We start from the raw sequence: 12,793 nt of genomic DNA, 5'->3' as shown, positions 1-12,793 counted from the left end.
ACAGGAAAAGCCCCGGGAAAATTTGAATTCCTTTTCCTGTCTGGGCAGTTTGAATCTCATTTCCTGTTTGGACATCGTGGCGAGTTGAGCAGCACTGGCAACAATGCAGAGCTCTCCAGCAGAGATGACCATGCAATCTCAGAATAGAAAGAGGGCCCCAGCATGGACTGATCGGGAAGTCTTGGATCTGATTGCTGTGTGGGGCAATGAGTCCGTGCTTTCGGAGCTGCGATCGAAAAGACGGAACGCAAAGATCTACGAGAAGATCTTGAAAGCCATGACAGAGAGAGGATACAGCCAGGATGCAACGCAGTGCCTCGTGAAAATCAAGGAGCTGAGACAAGGCTACCAGAAGACCAAAGAGGCAAACGGACGCTCCGGATCCCAGCCCCAGACATGCCGTTTCTACGAGGCACTGCATTCCATCCTAGGTGCGGCCGCCACCACTACCCCACCAGTGACCGTGGACTCTGAAGATGGGATATTGTCGACGGCCGGTTCCTCGGAGATGTTAGCGGACGGGGAAGATGAGGAAGGAGATGAGGAGGACGAGGCAGTCGACAGTGCTTACAACGCTGATTTCCCCGACAGCCAGGATCTCTTCATCACCCTCACAGAGATCCCCTACCAACCGTCCCCAGGCGTTAACCCGGACCCAGAATCAGGGGAAGGATCAGTCGGTAAGTGTTTTAAACATGTAAACATTTATTTTGAACAGAACATGAATATTAACAGTGTGTTTTTCATGATTTGTTTGCCCTAGGCGCTTAACGTTTCAGTCCTTGGCAGTGCAACTACTGCCAAAAAATCTAACAATGTCCGGTTTATCATGATTGGTTTGCCCTAGGCGCTCTACTGTTTAGTCCTTGCCAGTGCACCTACAGTAAAATTCGGTCTATATGTCCGGGGATAGAGCTGAAATCTTCATGGGACATCTCCATGAAGCTCTCCTGGAGGTAATTGGAAAGCCTTTGCATGAGGTTCCTTGGGAGAGCGGCCTTATTGTGTCCTCCGTAGTAGGAAACGTTTCCGCGCCAGGCTATCAGCAAGTACTCGGGGATCATTGCCTCGCAGAGCATGGCGGCATATGGCCCTGGTCTTTGCAGGCTTTCATGAAGCATCCGTTCTTTCTCGGTCTCTGAAATCCTCATCAGAGTGATGTCGCTCATGGTGACCTGCTTTGAATTAGGTAGGGGAATGTTAGTATTGGGACTGCTTGCCTGTTCCTTTACAGAACTGTAACCGGCGGTTTACAGCCACGCGGTGGAGGCGGGAGAGGGGCAGCATACAGGGATCTTTCCCTGGGACAGCCGCGAGGGGGTGGGACAGGGGCAGAGTTCATGCTTGCCGGATTGTTGGCAGCAGGAACTGGCTAACGCTAGGAACATTGCTTTGAATGTGAAAGGAGGCCAGTGCTATTATTAAAGTTTTAAGCAGCCACAAGTCTACGGCTTACCATGTCAGACTGCTACCCAAATTCCGCTGTCCTGCCCCGCTTGTCAGATCTGCACTGCAAGACCCCAGGCACTGAATGCGAAGGCCGAAAATTCGACCTTATCCTGAGTGCGCATGTGATAGGTGCTGTGCATGGTCTTGTTCACAGAGAAAGACTATGTTCTTTGTTCACAACAAAATTTATCTTTCCGAGGAATTCACTCCCTTTTTCCCATCTCACAGCTGCGACTGTCTCCCGACCTACCCTGGCATCACACTCCCAGAGGCTAGCGCAGATTAGGCGTAGAAAGAAAAGGACACGGGACGACATGTTCTCGGAACTTATGGGCTGCTCCTGAGCCGAGGCAGCCCAGCAGACCCAGTGGAAGGAGAACATGTCCCAAATCCATCGATCACACATTGAACGGGAGGAGAAGTGGCGGCAGGAAGACCAGCAGGCGACTCAAACGCTGCTTGGACTAATGAGGGAGCAAACGGACACGCTCCGGCGCCTTGTGGATGTTCTGCAGGACCGGAGGCAGGAGGACAGAGCCCCGCTGCAGTCTATCTCTAACCGCCCTCCCCCGCCACAAAGTCCCATACCCCCCTCACCCAAAGTCCCAAGAAGGAGGGGCAGCAGAGTCCGTGAAAACTCTCACTCCACCCCTGCAGACCGCTCAAGTACCAGAAGGCTGTCATTCCCCAAAATTTGATAAGTCCTTTCCTTCCCGCCTCACCCAAGCCCCCGTCCCAGTTTCATCCCCTAAGTGTGTAGTTGCTAATAAAAAATACGTTTCTGTTAATTACTGTTTCCATCATGTTCTTTTAGAGGAGAGTCTGTTTGAAGGGGGGGAAGGGGGTTGGTAATTGGACAGGACAGTCACCTTTACCAGGGTACAGACGCGAGGGCAGGTTCAGCAGCAGGTCACACACACATTGCAGTCACTAGGCACCCTGGTCAGTCTGGGAGGTGGTTTTCATGTTCTGTGTGTGTGTGTGGGGGGGGGGGCTATGTGACTTTGTGGTGGGGGAGGGCGGTTAGATATCTTATGCAGCGGTCCTTAACCTGGATCACAGAGCCATGCAGCAGGGGATCTGTAACCATCCTCCCCCTGCCACAAAGTCACATAGCCCCCACACACAGAGTCCCGAACAGGAGGGGTGGCAGGCTCCGTTGAAACAACCAGTCCACCAGTGCGGACCACTCTAGGAGCAGGAGCCTGTCATTCCTCGAGTTTAGAAGCGTCCTTTGCATCACTACACTACACCCGCTCCCCACCACAGTCTGCGTCCCAGTTTCAACACTTTACCGCAAAAACAGTAATAAAGAAAAATGTGTTCATTAACAAATTTCCAGTGATTTTATTTTTAAACGTGTGTGGAACGGGGTGAACGGGGTATGTGACTGGAGAGGATAGTGAACATTCACTGGGTAAGGAAACGTGAGCAGGTTCAGCTTCTCTGTAAACAAACTTAATAGTCACAGGTTACCCTGCTCACTGTGGAACCTAGCTTTCAAAGCCTCCCAGATGCACAGCGCGTCCCGCTGGGCTCTTCTAATCGCACGGCTGTCTGGCTGGGCGTAATCAGCAGCCAGGCTATTTGCCTCAACCTCCCACCCCGCCATAAAGGTCTCCCCCTTGCTCTCACAGAGATTGTGGAGCACACAGCAAGCTGCAATAACAATGGGGATATTGGTTTCGCTGAGATCAGAGCGAGTCAGTAAGCTTCTCCATCTCCCCTTGAGACGTCCAAAAGCACACTCCACCACCATTCTGCACTTGCTCAGCCAGTAGTTGAAGAGTTCTTTTTCAGTGTCCAGGGTGCCTGTATAGGGCTTCATGAGCCAGGGCATTAGCGGGTAGGCTGCGTCCCCGAGGATGACTATAGGCATCTCCACATCCCCAACAGTTATTTTGTGGTCCGGGAAGTAAATACCTTCCTGCAGCCGTCTAAACAGACCAGAGTTCCTGAAAACATGAGCGTCATGAACCTTGCCCGGCCATCCGACGTTGATGTTTGTAAAATGTCCCCTATGGTCCACCAGTGCTTGCAGCACCATTGAAAAGTAGCCCTTTCGGTTAATGTACTGGCTGGCCTGGTGGTCCGGTCCGAGGATAGGGATGTGAGTTCCATCTATAGCCCCACCGCAGTTTGGGAATCCCACCGCGGCGAAGCCATCTATGATGACCTCCACGTTTCCCAGGGTCACTACCTTTGACAGCAGTACCTCAACGATTGCGTTGGCTACTTGCATCACAGCAACCCCCACGGTAGATTTGCCCACGCCAAAGTGGTTCGCGACTGACCGGTAGCTGTCTGGCGTTGCAAGCTTCCAGAGGGCTATGGCCACTCGCTTCTGGACACTCAGGGCTGCTCGCATCCGGGTGTCCTTGCGCTTCAGGGCAGGGGACAGCAACTCACAAAGTTCCAGGAAAGTTCCCTTCCGCATGCGAAAGTTTCGCAGCCACTGTGATTCATCCCAGACCTGCAGCACTATGCGGTCCCACCAGTCCGTGCTTGTTTCCCGGGCCCAGAATCGCCGTTCCACAGCATCAACATGACCCATTGCCACCATGATGTCCACGGCGCGGGGTCCCGTGCTTTGTGACAGGTCTGTGCCACTCTCAGACTTCATGTCCTCACCGCGCTGCCGTAGCCTCCTCGCCCGATTTCTCTGCATCTGCCTCTGGAAAAGGTGGATGATAAGGTGCGAGGTGTTGACAACGGCCATAAATGCAGCGATGATCGCAGCGGGCTCCATGCTCGCAGTGCTGTGGCGTCCGCGCTGTCACTCACCAGAAAAGTGCGCAAACTGATTGCCCGCCGGCGCTTTCAGGGAGGGAGGGCGGGAGTGACGGTTGGATGACGACAGTTACCCAAAACCACCCTCGACACATTTTTTTCCCCAGAAGGCATTGGGGGCTCGACCCAGAATTCCAATGGGCAGCAGGGACTGCGGGAACTGTGGGATAGCTGCCCACAGTGCACCGCTTCCGATGTCGACGCTTGCCCCATTAGTGTGGACTCACAAAGTCGAATTACTGTCCTTAGTATGGATACACACGTTCGACTTTGTAATATCGATTCCACATATTCGATTTAAGTAAAATCGAACTACTCTCGTAGTGTAGACATACCCTTTGACAAGTCCTTCACCAGAGGCTCATAAGCAAACTACACAGTCATGGGATAAGAGGAAAGGTCCTCTCATGGATCAGTAGCTGGTTAAAAGATAGGAAACAAAGCATAGGAATAAATGGACAGCTTTCATAATGGATTGGGGTAAATAGCTAAGCCCCCCAGAGATCTGCACTGAGACCTAAGCTGTTCCAAAAATTCATAAATGACTTGAAAAGGGGAGTGAATAGTGTGGTGGCAAAGTTTGCAGATGATACAAAATTACTCAAGATAGTTATGTCCAAAGCTGAGTGCAAACAGTTACAAAGGGATCTCACAAAACAGTGTGTCTAGGGGACAAAATGGCAGATGAAATTCAATGATAAGTGCAAAGTGCAAAAAATAATCCCAACTATATATACAAAATGATGGGATCTAAATTAGCTGATACCACTCAAGAAAGAGATCTTAGATTCATCATGGATAGTTCTCTGAAAACATCCACTCAACATGCAGGGGCAATCAACAAAGCTAAAGGAATGTTAGGAACCGTTAGGAAAGCAATAGATAATAATACAGAAAAGATCATGATGCCGCAATATAAATCCATGGTATGCCCACACTTTGAATACTGCATGCAGTTCTGATCACCACATCTCAGAAAAGACATATTAGAATTGGAAAAGGTACAGGGAAGGGCAACAAAATGATTAGGGGTATGGAACAGATTCCATACAAGGAGAGATAAAAAGAGGTGGGCTGTTCAGCTTAGAAAAGAGACAGATAAGGGGGGGATATGATAGAGGTCTATAAAATCATGAATGAGGTGGAGAAAGTGAATAGGGAAGTATTATTTACCCCTTCACATCACACAAGAACTAGGTGCCAGCCAATGAAATTAAGAGGCAGCAGGTTTAAAACAACAAAGGGAAGTACTTCTTCACACAACGCACAGTCAACCTGTGGAACTCATTGCCAGGGGATGTTGTAAAAGCCAAAAGTATAACCGGGTTCCAAAAAGAATTAGATAAGTTCATGGAGGTCCATCAATGGCTATTAACCAAGATGGTCAGGGGTGCAACCCAATGTTCTGGGTATCCCTAAATCTCCAATTGCCAGAAGCTGGGACTGGATGACAGGGGATAGATCACTCGAAATTGCCCTGTTCTATTCATTCCCTTTGAAGCATCTGGCACTGGCCACTGTCAGAAGAAAAGCTATTGGGATAGATGTACCATTGGTGTGAGCCAGTATGGCCATTTTTATGTTCCTATGCTCTTATGACCAGTTTATAAGAAGCATATAAACCATTTGATAGTTCACAGCTGTTTGAACTGGAAGCAGCCTCATTTCCAGCTCAGCTATTAGTACTTAACATTTTGTCTTGGCTAATGAAGGGCTTAGGAATAGAGGGAGCGGGACAGAGGGGAATAAAGGAGGGGCGATTGCAATTACAGTATCAGAGGTGGAAGCCAAACTTGACCAGCTAAATGGGACTAAATCAGGCGGACCGGATGATCTCCATCCTAGAATATTGAAGGAGCTGGCACGAGAAATTGCAAGCCCCTTGGCGATAATTTTTAATAAATCTGTAAACTCGGGGGTGGTACCAATGGACTGGAAAATAGCTAATGTGGTTCCTATTTTTAAGAAGGGGAAAAAAAGTGACCCGGGTAACTACAGGCCTGTTAGTTTAACTTCTGTAGTATGCAAGGTCTTGGAAAAAATTTTGAAGGAAAAAGTAGTTAAGGACCTTGAGGTGAATGGCAATTGGGACAAATTACAACATGGGTTTACGAAAGGCAGATCGTGCCAAACCAATTTGATCTCCTTCTTTGAGAAAGTAACAGACCTTCTAGATAAAGGAAATGCGGTGGATCTAATTTACCTCGATTTTAGTAAAGCGTTTGATACTGTGCCGCACGAGGAATTATTGGTTAAATTAGAAAAGATGGGGATCGATATGAAATTCCAGAGGTGGATAAAGAACTGGTTAAAGGGGAGATTGCAGAGGGTAGTACTGAAAGGTGAACTGTCGGGTTGGACAGAGGTCACCAGTGGGGTTCCTCAAGGTTCGGTTTTGGGTCCGATTTTATTCAATCTATTCGTTACTGACCTCGGAACCGAATGTAGGAGTGGGCTGATAAAGTTTGCAGATGACACAAAGTTGGGAGGTATTGCCAATTCGGAGAAGGATCGGGATATTCTACAGGGAGACTTGGATGACCTTGTAAATTGGAGTAACAATAATAGGATGAGATTTAATAGTGAGAAGTGTAAGGTGATGCATTTAGGGATGACTAACAAGAATTTTAGTTATAAGTTAGGGACGCATAGGTTGGAAGTGACGGAGGAGGAGAAGGACCTCGGAGTCCTGGTTGATCGCAGGATGACTATGAGTCGGCAATGTGACGTGGCTGTGAAAAAAGCTAATGCGATTTTGGGATGCGTTAGGCGAGGTATTTCTAGTAGGGACAGGGAGGTGCTGCTTCCGTTATACAAGGCGCTGGTGAGACCTCATTTGGAGTACTGTGTGCAGTTCTGGTCTCCTATGTTTAAAAAGGACGAACTCAAACTGGAACGGGTACAGAGAAGGGCCACTAGGATGATCCGAGGAATGGAAAACCTTTCCTATGAAAGGAGACTCGAGGAGCTCGGTTTGTTTAGCCTAACCAAAAGAAGGCTGAGGGGGGATATGATTGCTCTCTTTAAATATATCAAAGGGATTAATACCAAGGAGGGAGAGGAATTATTTCAGCTCAGTAGTAATGTGGACACGAGAACGAATGGATATAAACTGGCCATGGGGAAGTTTAGGCTTGAAATTAGACGAAGGTTTCTAACCGTCAGAGGGGTGAAATTTTGGAACAGCCTTCCGAGGGAAACGGTGGGGGCGAAAGACCTTTCTGGCTTCAAGATTAGGCTTGATAAGTTTATGGAGGGAATGGTTTGAAGGGATAACGTGATTTTAGTCAATTAGGCATTAACGTGCCATCGCGGGTAAAATGAGGGTCCGGCTGTAGAATCTTGCCTGTATGCTCGGGGTTCTGCTGATCGCCATATTTGGGGTCGGGAAGGAATTTTCCTCCAGGGTAGATTGGCAGAGGCCCTGGAGGTTTTTCGCCTTCCTCCGCAGCATAGGGCAGGGGTCGCAGGCTGGAAGATTCTGTTGTGGGTGGGTCAGCTTTTGTGGCCTGCATCATGCGGGAGGTCAGACTAGATGACCATATTGGTCCCTTCTGACCTTAAAGTCTATGAGTCTATGAGTCTTAGCCCTCTAGACCAGTGTCTGTACTGCCTCATTTAACTTCCAGCAAAGTTCACCTCCACTGAGCTTAAACATTCACATTCTTTACGGAGGCTTTAGAATGGTTATGTATTATCTTATATTGTAATAATGAGGACACAGAATGGACAATTCAAATATTCACTTATATTGTATTCATGTTTACATTTGCCAAGGGACTAGCACATTAGTATTTGCATTGTTCATGAAGAGTTCCTCAGCACTTTTTAAATACAAGCCCTGTGCTATAAATTGTAGCTAACATACCACACATTCATGTGTAGTAGTTCTAACAAAGCCAGTATATTTTTAGCTGTCTCATTCATAATGAAATTAGACCTCCCTATTCCAACACATGAATCAAAAAAATTATTGGAACTGTGCCCATTAAATTAGGCAGAATGAGCATAAAATGACTACTTAGCACTGACTTACTGTCTAGTACTAAAGCTGTTCAAACCCACTCAGTTAAGAGGCACAAACCCTTTGGATTGCCAAATTGTCTGAAAGGTGGCAGAAAAATAACACCGACACAGAATCCTAGGCAGAAGAGAAGGGTCAAATCACCCCCTTAATCCTCCACACCCAAACACACATCTGCGCATTTGTACTAAATTTTAGATGCAGTTTTGATGTTTAACAATACAGCATGTTAGCTCCAATGCTGCAGCTGAAAAGCAACCTGTATTAACACAGCTACGGTAAAGCACTTTCAAAGCTGTTTGCACCCAACTCAAATGGTTTTCTTTGCCGCTAATGGCTCAGATATCACACCACTGGATGGGGCCATTGAACTGAGATAAGCCATGCAAGAGAAGCCACAAGTTAGTTTTACACTAGCTCCTAGAACCTTCTTCTACTAATACAAACATTCTCATCCTGAAGTCCTCCATTAACTTTACAGGCATCCATTATTTATAATTAAAAACACTAGGAAACGTAATAGGACCTTTAAAATAAGCATTCTTAACATATTAAAAACCCCACAAAATACATTTTCCTGCTGAGAATAACTCCTATCATATATAATGATAACGTCACCCACGACTGAAATGCAGCTACCTCACTGGGATGAAGTATTCAATTTAAAGTATGTGATTAATTTTTACAGAAGAAGAAGGATGACTAGCCAGGAGACAGGGGCTAACAGCCTTACTCTGTACCATGTTGCATCACCAGTTCAATATCAAGTCAGAGAAATAGTGGCACCTACTGAACCACAGAAACACCATTTCCTGCAGCATCTTGAGTTTTTCTTGGAGGTGTATTGAACCCACTGAGCAACTGCAAACAAAGGTTACCATCTCTGCTAAAATCAGAGGCGGCATTCCCTCATGTCCTGGGGCTGGCTGGAGGCTCAGGCTCAGACCCAGTCCACACACACAATAATGCACTGCCTGGAGAGGCTGTTTCTGCAACTACTCACAGACTCCTGCTGCTGTGGTGCTTGCTTCACAGGTCGCTTGTCTACCTACACTCTTGCTGTTCCCCCCATTGGCTCACAGCCACCATGGACCAGGAGCCAGTGCAGATAACCATGGAGAAAGCACCTTCCTCCCACCCCAGGTACCCAACTCACCAGAACCCATGTCAACCAACCTCAGCACATACCCTAGGCATCCCCCTTCCCTGTGATGCTGGTGTCACAGCTCCATTGAGATGAAGCAAAAGAATGTCATGGGAAAAGGGGAGATGGAGAGGATGGGCTCTAGAGACAGAGAGAGACAAATCAAACAAGAAAACTGCTGAGGGGAGCACCAGGCTCAGTGAGCAACATGCGTGAATCATTCGCAAGTGCCTCAATAGAAGCTGCAGCCACTATATGTGTGGGAGGGGATCAGGGCATGCTGGAAATGCTAATAGGAGCCCTGGCAAGAGTGACAGACTCAAGCGGGCAGGGAACAGGTAAACCTTGGTTCCCACCCCAATGATAAAAGCAGCAGTAAAGGGGGCAGGGAAGAGGAGAGCTACTCTGGGGAGTGCATAGCAGAAAGAGTGTCCACGGTGAAGAGAGGGTTGAACTGCTCAGGAGAGCCTTGGCTCAGATAGCAGCTATGGTGGTGGGTGAGGAACTCTCTCCCCACATTTGACCTGCTTTAACCAATGGCTGGGGTGGGACTCAGCCAGTGCCAGCATGGGTCCCACCAGAGTCTCACTGCCAGCAGGAGGGATACCATAACAGCTGAGACCACTGAGTGGAGGCACTCCATGAATGACAGCTCTCTCCTACATGGCCCTGGGGAACCCCATGGATCCAGGACACCTAATTCCATACCCAGTTCAGGGCCCCACAAGCTCCTCCCACTAGAAGGATGATGTCTTGAGAATTGCTGGGTGAACCTCAGAGTTTTCATTCCTCTCTGCCTCTTGCCTTGAAATTTTCTATGTGAAAAGACAATCTCAGTAATACAATAAATCTCTTATTTAGTTTAAGTCTCCTGGAGCTATAGTATACTTTTCATTCCTCTCTGTCTCCTCCAGCCCTGGGGTGTAGTGAAAAGGACACTATCCATCTTAATAAGTGCTAGCTGGCCTCCAAATCTACAGGGGTAGTAAAGACAAGTAACAGCAAAGACAAGGTTGGCTGGCTTTGCAAATAGGTCATTTTTAAAGGAGACACACTACTTCAAATTTAGTCCCTAAGTCAGCTGATCTGAAGCCATCTCTGCACTGCACCCTGGGTGCTAGGAAAAGGAGACTACCTGCCGGCCTGTAGTCTCAAAAATTAGGGAAACCAGCCTAACAGTCTTTGAGGTCTGTGCTGAAAGCATTATATCCAAAGCATCTATAAACCCTTCCATCTCCAAATTCTACCACCCTCGCTATCAGAACCATCTGTTTTAGTTTGGTACACTAAATCTTACAATAAGGAGAATTTATATTTGCAGAATCAAGCACTCAAAAATTAGGAAATGCCAGAATTACAATTGTCTGTGCAACCTTAATTTGCCCCCATCACTTGTGTGTATGCTTTACGATATAGTCGTTAATTACATCATCATGCACTTTTTTTTTTTTGCGGGACCCTATCTCATTCAGTGCAAAGGATGAATGGTGTTCAGGGAAAGAATCAGGTTTATGTAGTGAATGAGACAGTTTTGTGCAGGACTCCCACCTCATTTATTGAAGAATTTAGGTGTGTAGTGAAAGAGGCAGAGAATTGCAGAAGAGAAAGGATGGCCACATGATTAAGAAAGTTGGCTGCTGCCCTGAAGAACTGGATTCTATTCCTGCTTCTGCTACAGAATTCCTGCGTGATCCTGGGCAAGTCACTCAAAAATTTTCAGTTAGCCACTCACTGTGTGTTCCTCATTTTCTGGGAGCCCAACTAGACATATGGGCCCAGATTTGCAGAAGTGCCAAGCAAATAAAATGCTATAGGAATGCTATGTATTCTGAAAATATCACACCCTAGGCGTCTCAAGTTGGGCACTCAAAATTAGTGGATATTCTTGACAAGTTTGGTTTTAATATCTCTATGCCTGAGATCCCTGTAAAATGAGGATGGTACCACCTGATCTCAAAAGGGTGTTGTAAAGATGCATTCATTAATATTTGTGAAGTAGGCAGATATTAGAGAAAGAGGACCATAAAATGCCCATGAGGAAATTAATAATTTTGTATTTAATGCAGGGTTTGGGTGGTTTGCATTAAATAAAGTTTGGGGCCACACACTGACTGAGGAAGATAAAAATAAATATTGAAAAACTATCTTTCACTGAATGAGGCAGGAGTCCTGTGATCATGTAATTTAAAGACTGCATCATAATACAGAGAGAGAGAGAGAGAGATTGAACAATAGCCAACAAATCTTGTCCAGAAAAAACAGGCAACTTTAATTTACCTTCACTCACCATCAGTAAATCACTGGAAAAATTAAAATCTTAACTAGATAGATATGTCTTTACATGTGTCTTAAAGTGGCCAAATTTGGGCTGTAATGGAAAAAAAGCCGTAGTGAATTTCAGAGAAAAAAGCCCTCAACAGAGAATGCTCTTCCACTCCCTTCCTACTTATTGCATGTCCAACTCTAAGGACATGCAATAAGAGCATCTTCACTGAACGTAGCTATAACAATGGAGAAAGGCTAACTGGAATCTGGTACACTTTGGTCTTTACAGAAATCATAGACATGTAGGACTGAAAAGGTCCATGACAGCTCATCCAGTCCAGCCCCATGCACTGAGGCAGAACTAAGTATTAGCTAGACCTTCCCTACCAGATGTTTGTCTAATATATTCTTTAAAACCTCCAGTGATGGAGATTCCAACTAACCTAAATCTCCCTTGCTGCAACTTAAGCCGATTCCTTCTTGTCCTGTCCTCAGTGGATAAGGAGAACAATTTATCACCTTCCTTTTTATAACAACCTTTTACATACTTGAAGGCTGTTATTATGTCCCCTCTCAGTCTTATCTTCTCCAGACTAATTAAATCCGTTTTTTTCAATCTTTCCTTATAGGTCATGTGTTCTGCCTTTAACCATGTCTATTGCTCTCCTCTGGACTTTCACCAATTTGTGCACATCTTTCCCGAAGTGTGGTGCCCAGGACTGGACACAATACTTCAGCTGAGGTTTTACCAGTGCTGAGTAGAGTGGAAGAATTACTTCTCGTGCCTTACTTATAACACTCCTGCTACACAAAATAATGTTTTTTTGTTTTTTTGCAACAGTAATACATTGTTGACTCATATTTAGTTTGGGATCCAGCTATAGCCCCCGAAACCTTTTCTGCAGTACTCTTTCCTAGGCAGTAATTTCCCATTTGATATTTGTACAATTGATTATTCCTTCTAAGTGTACTTGCATTTGTCCTTATTGAATTTCATGCTATTTATTTCAGACTATTTCTCTAAGTTTATCGAGGTCATTTTGAATTCTAATCCTGTCCTCCAAAGTGCTTGTAATCCTTCACAGCTTGGTAACATCTGCAAGTTTTATAAGTGTACTCTC

This window comes from Emys orbicularis, chromosome 4 (genome assembly GCF_028017835.1).
Source record: "Emys orbicularis isolate rEmyOrb1 chromosome 4, rEmyOrb1.hap1, whole genome shotgun sequence".
NCBI lineage: Eukaryota > Metazoa > Chordata > Testudines > Emydidae > Emys > Emys orbicularis.
The sequence above is the reverse complement of the archived record's forward strand: the minus strand, read 5'-3'. Positions refer to the sequence as shown.